This window comes from Capra hircus, chromosome 2, assembly GCF_001704415.2.
Source record: "Capra hircus breed San Clemente chromosome 2, ASM170441v1, whole genome shotgun sequence".
Lineage (NCBI taxonomy): Eukaryota > Metazoa > Chordata > Mammalia > Artiodactyla > Bovidae > Capra > Capra hircus.
The window spans coordinates 32,227,074-32,239,687 of NC_030809.1; positions in this window are offsets into that span (position 1 = coordinate 32,227,074).

Genomic DNA, 12,614 nt, shown 5'->3' on the forward strand with positions numbered 1-12,614 from the left:
CACACTTTGACACACACTTTGGTGTATCCCAAAGGTATACACCCAGCCAGGTTCTTTTCCATGAAATTGAAATTAGTTATTTTTGGCCTCCAATCAGATGTCTTTACTTGAATATTCTGTCATATATCTGATATTCATATCAGAAGCTCAAACTTCAACTAAAATGTTTTCTTCCTTTCAATATGCTCATTTTTTATTCCGACCTCTATATATAGCATCCCCATTTTTCAAGTTACTCACGTTAAACCTGGGAGTCATCCCTATTGTTATGCTTTTCTATCACACCATACATCTAGTTTCTCAAGACACCTCTACCTTTACAATCTATCCAGAAATGAACTGTTTTGTTCAGTTTCATTTTTACCTATTTCACCACTACTGCCCTGGTCCTATCTCCATTGTTCTTCACCGTCATTATCAGAAGAGGCTCCTAGCTGGTCTCCAGCTTCCATGTTGACCTTTTACAATCTGTTGATGACTCAGCAGACAGGACAATCCTGTTGAAACCAAGTCATAAGATGTCCCTTCTCCATAGAAATCCCCCAGCAGTCTCCCATCACATGCTTAGAAAGGCCCACTTTCCATCACCTGGGTTCCTGCATGCTCCTGAGCTCATCCCGCACACCCTTCCTTCACTCTGCTTCAACTCCATTGACCATTAACACCTGGAACGGAACAAGCACACTCACCTCTCGTATACAAAGAGGCTGTAATTTCACAAGACCATAGTTGTAGCTATGATGTGCAGTGTGTATTGGGGTCGATATATCATATCAATTTCTTACTTTGGGTCATAGTTTCAAAACCATTAGAAAAATCCTTGCCTGGACATTCACTTGAATCAGATTGCCCTTGCTGGTGAAGGATTGAAAATTCCCTGAATTTATGTTTCCGTATTCTTTGCAGTAATTTAATGGACATGAGTCTGAGCAAACTCCGGGAGATAGAGGACAGGGAAGCCTGGCATGCTGCAGTTCATGGGGTCACAAAGAGTCAGACATGACTTAGCAACTGAACAACAACAACACAGCAACCTATCCAATATTTGTAATCTTATTGTACACCAACCTAAGTGTTTCAATTTCTGAGGCATGAGGTTATAATTAATTAAACTGTTTAGATTACTGGACACGGCACATTTCTCTTGGAGTCTTTATTCACTGGGTAACAGAACTTTACAAATAATTTCTCCCAAACCATGTAACAATTTAGCATCTTTCATCACTAAGAAAGTAGGCATACACTAACATAAAGGTATGGCCATCTGGAGAGCTAGTAGCACATATTAATTGAAGACATACAGGAGGGAATAATTTTCTTAATTAGAAAAAACATACAAAAACTCAAGTAATATTTAAAACTTTCCATTTTGAGTAGTGCCTTGAAATAAGGAAATTTATTTTATTTTCTCTATGCGATTTTATTTAATTCCCTGTTAGAAGTTACTTGTGATTTTCTTGATGGTATCTTTAGAGATGGCACAATAAATATTGCACAGAAAACTACCAACAACAAAAAAAAGGGGACAGAATATAAGGATGATGAGCAATGTTAGAAAGAAGGCCAAGCCAAGAGATTAGATATGGGTTGAGCATCATGAGAAAAAAAAAGCAAAAACTGTTAGAGATCAGAATGAGAACAGAGATGGGAAGATGGAGTAGGAAGGAGGTGATTAAATATTCTGAAGGATGATTTTTGTACCATCTTGGAGTTCAGTTGATATAAATAAATGTGAGAGCCTTCAGTGATTATTATCATCATTACTGTACTCATCTAGGAAATTATAGCTTATTTGGCACTTTATTCTTCACATTAATGATGTGAAGTTTCATGACAACCCACTAAGAAAATAAAGATGAAAATGATAAATCAGCTTGTGGTACTCAAAAGCCTAATGAAATACAAACACTTCCCAACAGAAGATGACTCAGTGACACAGAATTGGCAGTTGTTTGTTCTTAGATCATTAGTTTTTACTGGCTTTTGTCCGATTTTAAGAAGGCATCTGGAGACCCCTCCTTTCTCCCATAATCTGCTTGGATTCATTTAAAGAGACCTGGACTTAAGTCATCAGTTGGAAAAATAGAGTAGAAGCACCCTTCAATAGCTTAACCAATCTTTTCCAGTGGGTTTTAAATTACAGTTTTATTTAAAATACAGATGAGGCTCACTGAAGCAGCTTTCTTTTGCTCTAAGAAAAAGTGAGAAGAGAAGCTCACATATTTCAAACTCATTTGAGGGATGCACGACCAGATTTGTAATGACAACATCACCATGCTTTAAATGGGGTGAAGAAAACCTTATCTTTGAGTAAATGCATAAGTCTTTACTGGCATCCAGAAAATGAAAGTGTTGGAAATTGCTGCTGGTGCTTCTCAAGCTGCGAATATCTTCCATGGGAAACACCTTGTCTGCTTTTTCAATTTATTTTATTTTATTTTTATCTACTTCTTTTTGTTTTATAGATCACACTTTGTCTGTTTGATGGGGATTTTCCTCTAGAAGCTGGCCCTCAGTGGATCAGCAATGACTTTAACTCCACACAGACAGGGGCTCTGGCATTCAAGTAAAACTACTTTAACAAATGAACTAGATACATCTTGTGCCAACTGTGGCCCTAAAATTTAGTTTTTTAAAGTTTTACTATCAAAAAAGTAGACTATGTCATAAATGATTTAATTCATTCAACCACCCTGCAAATGCTAAGTTATTCATGTAACACTTTTCACTGAATCCTATCAGGCACTTTACTGGACACTCAGAATATGGTAGTAAACAAGACAGATCCTTCAAAGAACCTATATATCAGTAAGGTAGTTAAGCAAGTTATAGTTAAACCAAATAAATGAAATGATTGTAAATGATGATATGTAGCATGAGACAGAAAAGTCATAAGGGAGGTCAGGTAATTTTATCTCTTACCTATGAAGTTCTTGACTTAATGTGAAGCGTGTGCAAAGGTCCTGAGGTAGAAAAAGAGCTCCGTATATTTAAAGAGCTTAAAGAAGATATGTGAAGTTGAAGTAGAAACAGCAAGTATGAAATTGTTCAGAGATAACTACTGTTTTTATTTTAGGCAAATGGCCTGGCATTTGTTGATAGATGTTGTTGCTGTTGTTCAGTCACCAAGTCATGTCCAACTCTTTGTGACCCCATGGACTGCAGCACGCCAAATAAGAGAATGGAAATTCAGGAAAATTAAGCAATACCTTCAACATTAAACAATTAATAAGACCCCCAGTTTCCTAAATCAGCTGTGTCTGACTCCAACATTCTTTCTACAAAGCTACTTCTCATTATTCACTGACTACTCACCAGCTTTTTATATCTGATGGACTAATTTGGGATCACTTAAAACTGAAACTCACCCACATATGCTACCAGTCAGCAAAGCAAAAGCTTCCTAATGGCCAGTATCAGATGAGCTACCTGGGAAGGCTGTCCATCATACGGAGAAGATGTGAGCTTTTTGTGCTTCCCAGTGGGACTAGAGAGCTTATGGGTGAAATTTTACACTTCACAGTTTATGATGTGATAATTTGGAGAAATTAAAAGTCAATCATGGGAAGGCCTTCAATAATTATTAGGTGTCACTATTTTCCTGCTTACTAAATGAATTATATGTGTACATATGAATATGTGGGTATGTCCATAAATACATGCACTTATGCAACTGTACAGTATTATTTTTGTCTCAAATAAAACATGCATGTACTGCCTTTAAAATGATATATTCAATCATGAAAATGTTTAAAAATGAACACACTAATTCCAATTTACTTTTTTAAATAATTAAAGACATTTCTATTAGCTGAATATAGGTGAATACCTACAGTGTCCAATATGATGCTCAACACTTCAAACATGTTAATTTATTGAATCTTTTCAATATTCTGATGCTGTGACATTTAGAATGACATTTCATTGTACAGATGAAAAAACTAAGACTCTGTGAGGCTGAGTTACCTGTACTGTAACACAGAGCTAGGAATTAGCAGCACTGGGCAGAGAATTTAAGACTCTTCGCACCTCACCAAGAGTTTTCAAAATATTTTCTTTTTTAAGAGGAACCATTAAACTGATGATGCATATTTACACTCCCATATTTCAAAGCATTATCTCCTTTCTGGTTCATGCCCTATGAATTATGGAAATATTTATTTCAGCAGAGGCTGTTTTAAGATTGAAGGAGGAAGTCATTTGGGCCTTTTATCTAAACTTTACCCATCCTTTGAGATTAACTGCCTAGGACATGCCAACTTTCCTCCTTGCAACTGAAAGATGTTGAAATGTCTCTTACTCAGTGCTTTTTTTTGTGATCATAGAAGGAGGAAGAAATGTGAGAATTGGCCATTTTCTTTTCAACCAAATCATCTGAAAGGCATGTGCCAATATTGATTCCTCTAATACAACACACTTCATTATAGTTTCATGATAACAGCACTGGAATATTGGTAGAATTTTTCTTTTCAGCTGTTAATCTGTTACTAGTATTTTGTGTAGCGTGTTTAAGAGAGAGGGATTGGGGGTACCTGAAAGAAAGGAAAAGATTAGAAGAGTTACTTTAAAATTTATCAATATATGGGATTTCCCTGGTGCTCCAGTGGTTAAGAATCTGCCTTGCAATGCAGGGGATGGGGGTTCCATCCCTGGTGAGGGAACTAAGATCCCACACGGCTTGGAGCAACTAGGCCCATGTGCTAGAACTACTGAGACTGCACCACAACCAGAGAGTCTGTGCACCGCCTTGAAACATCCTGCATAATGCATGAAGATCCCACGTGCCACAACTAAGACCTGACACAGCCAAACAAATAACTAAATATTTATGATAAAAGTAATCAATATATGACATTTGACATCTCAGGTTTTAAAAAACAGTAACGAAAAAGCCACAGTTACTGAGTTGCTAGGTGTCTCTGTGTGTGTGTGTGTATGTATCTGTAGACTACCACTTGTACTTGATTATTCTAGACTTAGAGAATCCCTTCTTCAAAATGAAAACAAGCCTAGGAACAAGAAAGAATAGATGTATTCTCCGTCATACTCTGTTCCTAATCAGGATGTACATGAGACTGGTCAGATCAGAATATGAAAGTTCTGATATAAGTGTTACTCCTAGAGGTGGCTTTGTTGGTCTAGGTCAATTGAGGCATAATTCCCCCAATTAGATGTTCTACTATGGCATTTCACTCTCATCTGGTAACATATTTTGGGAAGCAGGTATTTCGCTCGCGCAGCTTCTACCATCAGCTTGTTGGGGACCAGTATTCCCATGTATAGCGGTGACTGCACATTTGAAGCGGGAGCAGCAGTGGAGAACTTACGACTCAGTGTTTGTAGACTGATCACCAGGCCTCCAAGAAGTGGTCGCCAGAAGGCACCTTATAAATGGAAGAAAAAAAGAGGACAAAATTTCACTAAAGGAGCACCTGATCTAGACTGCTCAAATTTTTATGAAATGCAATGGGCTTTCTTCAATGAACTAATGTGCAAAAGAAAACTTATGCCAAGTTTTTTTCTAAGCTAAGACCAAATGTTCAATTGACTTAAAAAAAATGGTTTTGGTGAAGATGACTAAGCTTCATTGTGGAGAGAAATCATACATGTACAGGTTGTGGCTGAATTAGGAAAGAGATGCCCAGCTCTATATCCTATGGCAGAGCAGAATGTAATGCTAACATTGGGTTCCTTGAGTTTCTGTGAAGAAGGAAATCTGTGTTCAGAGCCAGGTGTCTACAGCTTTAAGGCAACAATGGATGGAGAGAATTATGCACATCACTATTTGAAAGGGCTCTCACCCTGCCATTTTCCCCATCTCTTTCATAGTATCCCCAGTAGGTAAACTTTCCATTTTTGCTTTAGAGGACATAGAGATTGTATTCATCCCTCACAAGTCAGACCTTTCTTGGGTCATAGAGTTGCAGTTGTTAGAAAGTTCTTTTCCCATCTGAGTTAAAATGCAATACATCCATTGTTCATAGTATTGATGTTCAGAAACATAAAGTTAAAAAGTTATGTATTCCCCTATGAAACATGTAGCTGTTTTAATATTTGCATATACCTACCATATACCATATCTTCTTTAATCTTTTCTTTTCCAGGCTAGACCATTTCATCTTTTTTTCAAACATTCCCCATGTTTGAGACATGCTTCCATATCTCTCTCACAGACAACTTTTGTTGGTACACCTTACCCAGAAATAATAGTTAGAAACCTATTAGCTACATAAGCTTCTTCCCAAGTTATGACAGGATATCAAGTGGATTCTGGGGCCTGCATAAAAGTCTGTTTGAACATATGGAGAAAGTGATGCAGAGTACAATGGGACTGCGGCTGCTGCTAAGTCACTTCAGTAGTGTCCGACTCTGTGCGACCCCATAGACGGCAGCCCTCCAGGCTCCCCCATCCCTGGGGTTCTCCAGGCAAGAATGGGACTATTAACCCCCAAATCTAGGAACTATAATTCTACTAACTAAAGCCTCCTTGCTTTAGACTAACTAAAGCAAGTCTCTAATACTCAGTACTTTAGTGATTCATTCTTGAAACTAAGAGTTCCTATTTATCTCAGGCTGCCTTCTTTTCGTTCATTGTGATCTAGTTTTCTGACCCATGAAGAGTATTTAGAATTTTGATTCTATCACATGTAGCATTTTAAAATTTATTTATTTTTAATTGGAGGATGATTGCTTTACAATATTGTATTGGTTTCAGCATGAATGGTCATACATCAGTGTGAATCATATGAATTACAGGTATACATACGTCCCCTCCCTCTTGAATATCCCTCCTACCTCCCACCCCATCCCACCCCTCTTCATTGTCACAGAGCACCAGTTTGAGCTCCCTGAGTCATACAGCAAATTCCCACTGACTGTCTATTTTACATATGGTAATATATATGTTTCCAAGCTACTCTCTCAACTCATCTCACCTCTCCTTCCCCCACTGTGTCCGCAAGTCTGTTCTCTATGTCTGTGTTTTCACTGCTGCCCTGCAAATAGGTCCATCAGTACCATCTTTCTAGATTCCATATATATGCACTAATATACAATATTTGTTTTTCTCTTTCTGACTTACTTAACTCTATAAAGGAAAAGGAAAGTTAGTCACACAGTCGTGTCTGACTCTTTGTGATCCCATGGACTGTAGCCCTCCAGGTCCCCTGTCCATGGAATTCTCCAGGCAAGAGTACTGGAGTAGGTTGCCATTCCCTTCTCCAGGGGATCTTTCATTCCCAGGGACTGAACCTGAGACTCCTGCATTGCAGGCAGATTTCTTTACCAACTGAGCTACTAGGGAAGCCCACTTAACTCTATAATAGGCTCTGTGTTCATCCACCTCATTAGAACTGACTCAAGTGCATTCCTTTTTACCACGTGCAGTGTTGAATTATCCTCTTTTAAGCTTTGCGTTTTCTGAAAGCTTAGTAAACATGTGTCTCCATTCAAATCATCAGTAAAATGCTAAATAGAACAAAGTCTAGAGCAATGTCCTGGGCACTTCATTAGAACTTTCTCGCTGGCTGACAGGGACACACAACTCCTCACTTTGTGGTATGTGGATTTAAATTAACCTAATGATATTTAGAGAAATGGAAATAAAGTTAGCTTGCTATTTGTCACCTGAGTGATGACTCAGTGTTCCTTAAGACTTCCACTTAGTTAAATCAAGATTTTACTCAATTTATTTTCAACAAGAATGTCAAGATAATTTAATGGAGAAAGAACACTCTTTTTAACATATAGTGCTGAGACAGCTAGATATTTATATACAAAAGAGTGAAGTTGGATCACAGTTACACTATGTAAAAAAATGAATATCAAATGAATCAGAGACCTAAATGTAAGAGCTAAGTCTATAAAACTTTTAGAAAAAAAAAAAGCTTAAGTCTTCATTACCTCAAATTAGGTAATGGATTCTTAGAAATGACACAAAAGCACAAGCAGTGAAAGAAAATATTTTAAAATTTATTTAAAAAAAAAAAAACTTGTTATTTTGTATGGGGTATGGCCAGTTAACAATATTGTGATAGTTTCAGGTGAACAGCGAAGGGATTCAGCCATGCATATCCCAATCTCTGCTCCCATCCAGGCTGCCACATAACATTGAGCAGAGTTCAGTGTGCAATACAGTAGATCCTTGTTGGTTATCTATTTTAAATAGCTGGAGGGAAGGATGAGGGGAAGGGATAGATAAGGAGTTTGGGATGGACATGTACAAAAGAAATTTTTTTAAAAAAATTGGACTCCATCAAAATTAAAACGATTTATTCTGCAAAGGGTACCATCAAGGGAGAGGAAACACAAGCTATAGTATGGGAGAAAATTTTTACAAATCATACTGGAGAATATACGAAGTACTAATACATGTTACTACTTAGGTAAACTTTGAAATATGCTAAGAGAAAGAAACCAGTCACAAAAGACTATGCATTGTATTATTTCATTACTATGAAACATCCAGAACAGCCAGATTACAGGGACAGAAGTAGATTAGTGGTCTCCTTGGCCCACAAGATGGAGAGAATGGGAAATGACTACTAATGAATACAGAGCTTCTCTTTGGTGATGAAAATATTCTGCAATTGATGGTGCTAATGGTTACACAATTCTGTGATACGTTAGAAACCACTGAACTGCAAGCTTTGAATAAGTGAGTTGCGTGGTGTATAAATTGCATCTGGATATACAATTACCCTCTTAGAGTCTGAAGCGGTGTTCTATAAATTAGGAAAAACAGAAGACGATTGGCCAACTTAACCATGTCACCCCGGACAGTCCTAATTTTCAAAGAAAGAGTAAAGAGTTGGATTCTAGAAGCCATTAGTCAGCATCCTTTTTATACTGCAGAATAAAGAGTTTACAGACATTTAAGAACGAATGTGGTAAGCTGTAAGAGCCAGCGGAAGTCCATGCTATATCAACACCAGCTCCTTTTTGACAGATTTGGTCAGTTGGGGGAGTTCTGTAGACATAATGTACCCTGATTTCAACCAAGAGGATTCTAGTACACTAAAAGTATTTTAAAGATGAAATGTTTCTGCTTGAAGACTATCTCATTCTAGATAATACTTAAGTGAATACTGAAAAGGAACCATAGAACCTGCTTCATCAGATGAAATTTTTATGGCTTCCCTAGTTAAGTGGGATATATGTGGCCTGTAAAAAGCTGGTGTGAGACTTGAATCTCTAACATGTCACATTTAGCTTCTGGAATCATTTAGTAGGTAACATCAGTAATAATGAGTAGTATTAAAGCAGTACATAAATTTGCCTTTAATGAGGCCATATAATGCTATTACCAAAACTGAAATCCCAGAGACCAACTTGGAGAGGAAGTATCAGAGGAACAGTTTTTATCTGGATGTGTGTGTTTCTCTCCCTCTCCGCACCTCCCACCCCCTTCCGCTGTCTCTATCTCTAACTGCTGGATAATTGAGTATGAACAAAAAGAGAAAAAAACAACCCAGATGTAGAAAATTATAGCTCCTTGTCATTAGGAATAGTGAGTCTGGAATGAGATGCTAGAGCTGGTTTGCACTGGCTTACAAAAGCCACTGATGCTCATCTTTTCCCAACACTGTTGTTCAGTGAAGTCATTTGAGTAGCCTGAACTCATTTTTGGTGGGAAGATTTACACCATGAAAACTGGCAAATGTTACAAACCTGGCCTTTGTTTCCTCTGGAGAGTCAGTTGTCAAGAATTAACAGCACACCCCTGGCAAATCTCTCAGTGCTGGCCAGCTAGAGCAGTGTGGTGAAGAGAACATATCTTTGAACGTCCACAACATGCAAGGTGTGGCACAAAGATGCCAAGATGCGAGTTGTAATAATGTACACTATATGACGCAACATCCACATCCACAGCAAAGAACAACACTGCTAAGAGTAAAGCTTAAAAGAAAATGTGCCAGATTTGAATAGACTTACCACTACTGAGCTATATACTTAAGAACGGTTAAAACAATACATTTTGATTGCACATGCATGCTTTAATATGTGGGAAGCTGCGGAATAGCACAGGGAGCTGAGTTCAGTGCTCTGTGATGGCCTAGATGGATGGGATGGGGGTAGGGTGGGAGATCCGTGAGGGAGGGGATATATGTATACATATAGCTGCCTCAGGCTTCCTTGGTACCTCAGCTGGTAAAGAATCTGCCTGCAATGCAGGAGACCCATGTTCCATGCTTGGGTTGAGAAGATCCCCTGGAGCACGGCAGCCCACTCCAGTATTCTTGCCTGGAGAATCCCCATAGACAGAGGAGCCAGGCAGGCTACAGTCCATGAGGTTGCAGAGAGTCAGACACGACTGAGCGAGTAAGCACAGCACATTTCGTTGATTCATTTCGTTGTACAGCAGAAACTGTACAAACACAAAATTGCAAAGCAATTATACTCCAGTAAAGATATGAGAGAAGTAAAAAAAAAAAAAAAGAAAATGTGCTAGTTCTTCAAATTAAACAAATTTAATTTAAATAATTTAAATTCTTTAAATGAACAAAACCCAATTTATACTCAAGGTATATGTTTTGATTGATCGATCTACTTCTTGATATATCATTACAGTAACTGTTCCTCAATTCCCTAGGAACAACTTTGCATTGTCATAAAACCCAAGAATACATTTGCCTGTATTTTCCTTTGCTTCTGATTCATACAGGTGTTGAGAATAGTACCTAGCTAATAAGAGAACTGTCCATATAAACCAAGAGTGAATAAGTGAAACCACATTTGGATTAATAGGAATGGTTAGAATAGAAATGTAGAGTAGATTTATTCAAAATAGATTCTTAGAAAGACCGAAAATGAAATTAGGTGGATAGATACCTATGTCTATGTACACTGTGGTAAAAAATTCCAGTGGAAAAACCAACATCAGTAGAATTGGATTTTCTACCCCCAAAAACACAGTGTCAGAAACAGCATGATCTGTTCTCTGTGAAACAGAATCCAGAGGCTTCTCTCATGGAAAGGCAACATCTGTTTTAAGAAGTCCTTTGAAGAAAAACTATATAAACATGTGGGAACAGCGTGGTATATGTACTCCCTTGCTTACAGTTGCCAAAGGAAGTAGGGAATCCAGCTCCCAAGACAGAGGCCATTCAGTTGCCTTGGCTAAGGCAGCAGCACCAATTCCAGCCTCTCTGCTGTTTAACACATCAAGAGAATGGAGGAAAACAAGGTTATGACTGGCATCAACCTTGCCAGTTCTCTGGCATTCCATCAAAGCTTGCTTGGGTCTACCTTTGCATATAAAAAAAATTAAATTTGAGGGGAAAATTTGGGAGGAAGTGTTTGGAAATTCAGTTGAATCTTCCATACGAAAACCTGTTCTCACAATTATACAATAAAAAAATAATCCATCAAATCTTCTTGGCCAGAGATTCTTAAGCTAAGGTCCTTGGATAGAATTCAGAGTCTGTACACTTGGGATTTTAAAAAGAGACATCTTGGGGACTTCCCTGGAAGTCCAATGGTTAAGACTCTGTGCTTTCACTGTAGGGGATGTGGGTTCAATCCTTGCTCAGGGAATGAAGATCCCACATGCCCTATGGTGCAGTCAAACAATAAATAAAAATAAGAGTGATTGGTAGAATCATAAGGGGAAAAAAGACATCTTTATTTTCACTAACCTTGAATTGCAATTTATTATTTCCTTCAATTATGAAGTTAAGCAACCACTACAGTGACTGTTACTATGATCATCGGTAATAGAAATCACAGATACTTTTCTATCACACTGCAGTAGTTGTAGGTATCTTCACAATCCACTTACTCTTATCACCAATTTGCAATTATGACATTTATGAAACTTGCCACCCTTGTTACTTAAGAATTAATGAAGAAGCACATATATTGCTATAGCAAAAATGTATTGTTTCAGTGGGCTTTTTCTTTTTTTGTTTTCTTTTGGTGTTTTAATGTGTTAGAAACTGTTCCTCAGTGTAATTGGTTTGCTTTGTGATTCTGTGTAACTCTATGTCTTTTACTTTAAGCATGTCAAAACATTATCCAGAGAAGGCACCCACAGGCTTCCTTAGAAGGTCAAAGGTGTCAGTGGCACAGAAGAGGTTAAGAATCAGCGGAGGTGGAGGTGAAGAGGGACAGCAGCGCGTCTTTCCTGAAGTTCATCCTTCTTGTCAGAAAGGGAAAAAAGGAGGGTTCTGTCGCCCCCAGCTTCAATTATAATCTCATTGAAACTGTGAAAACAAAGGTGATTTATACAATACTTCCACCCTCAGGAGGAAAAAAAGAGAAATAAATAAAAAACATTAAGAACCTAAGCCCCGAAGGAAATGAGGAGGAGGAAGAACAGAAAAACCATTGAAAGGCATGAAACCTTTCCTTTGAGGTCAGATGGGATAATCCTGGGTCACGGTGCACACGTCTGAGATGCCGCCGAGGACAATGAAACGTTTGAGAGCCAAAACTGTGAGCAGGAAGCCAGGCCAACCCTGTGGTCTGTCAACTCTGACATTGCCGAAACTTCGTGTGTGATCCCAGGCAAGTGACACGACCTTTGGTGATTCAGTGTTTCCGTTTTCTTGGCCCCATGTTCCATTCAGCTGGCTACACAGAAGTCCCAAGATGAACGCTTTGCTGAGAGACAG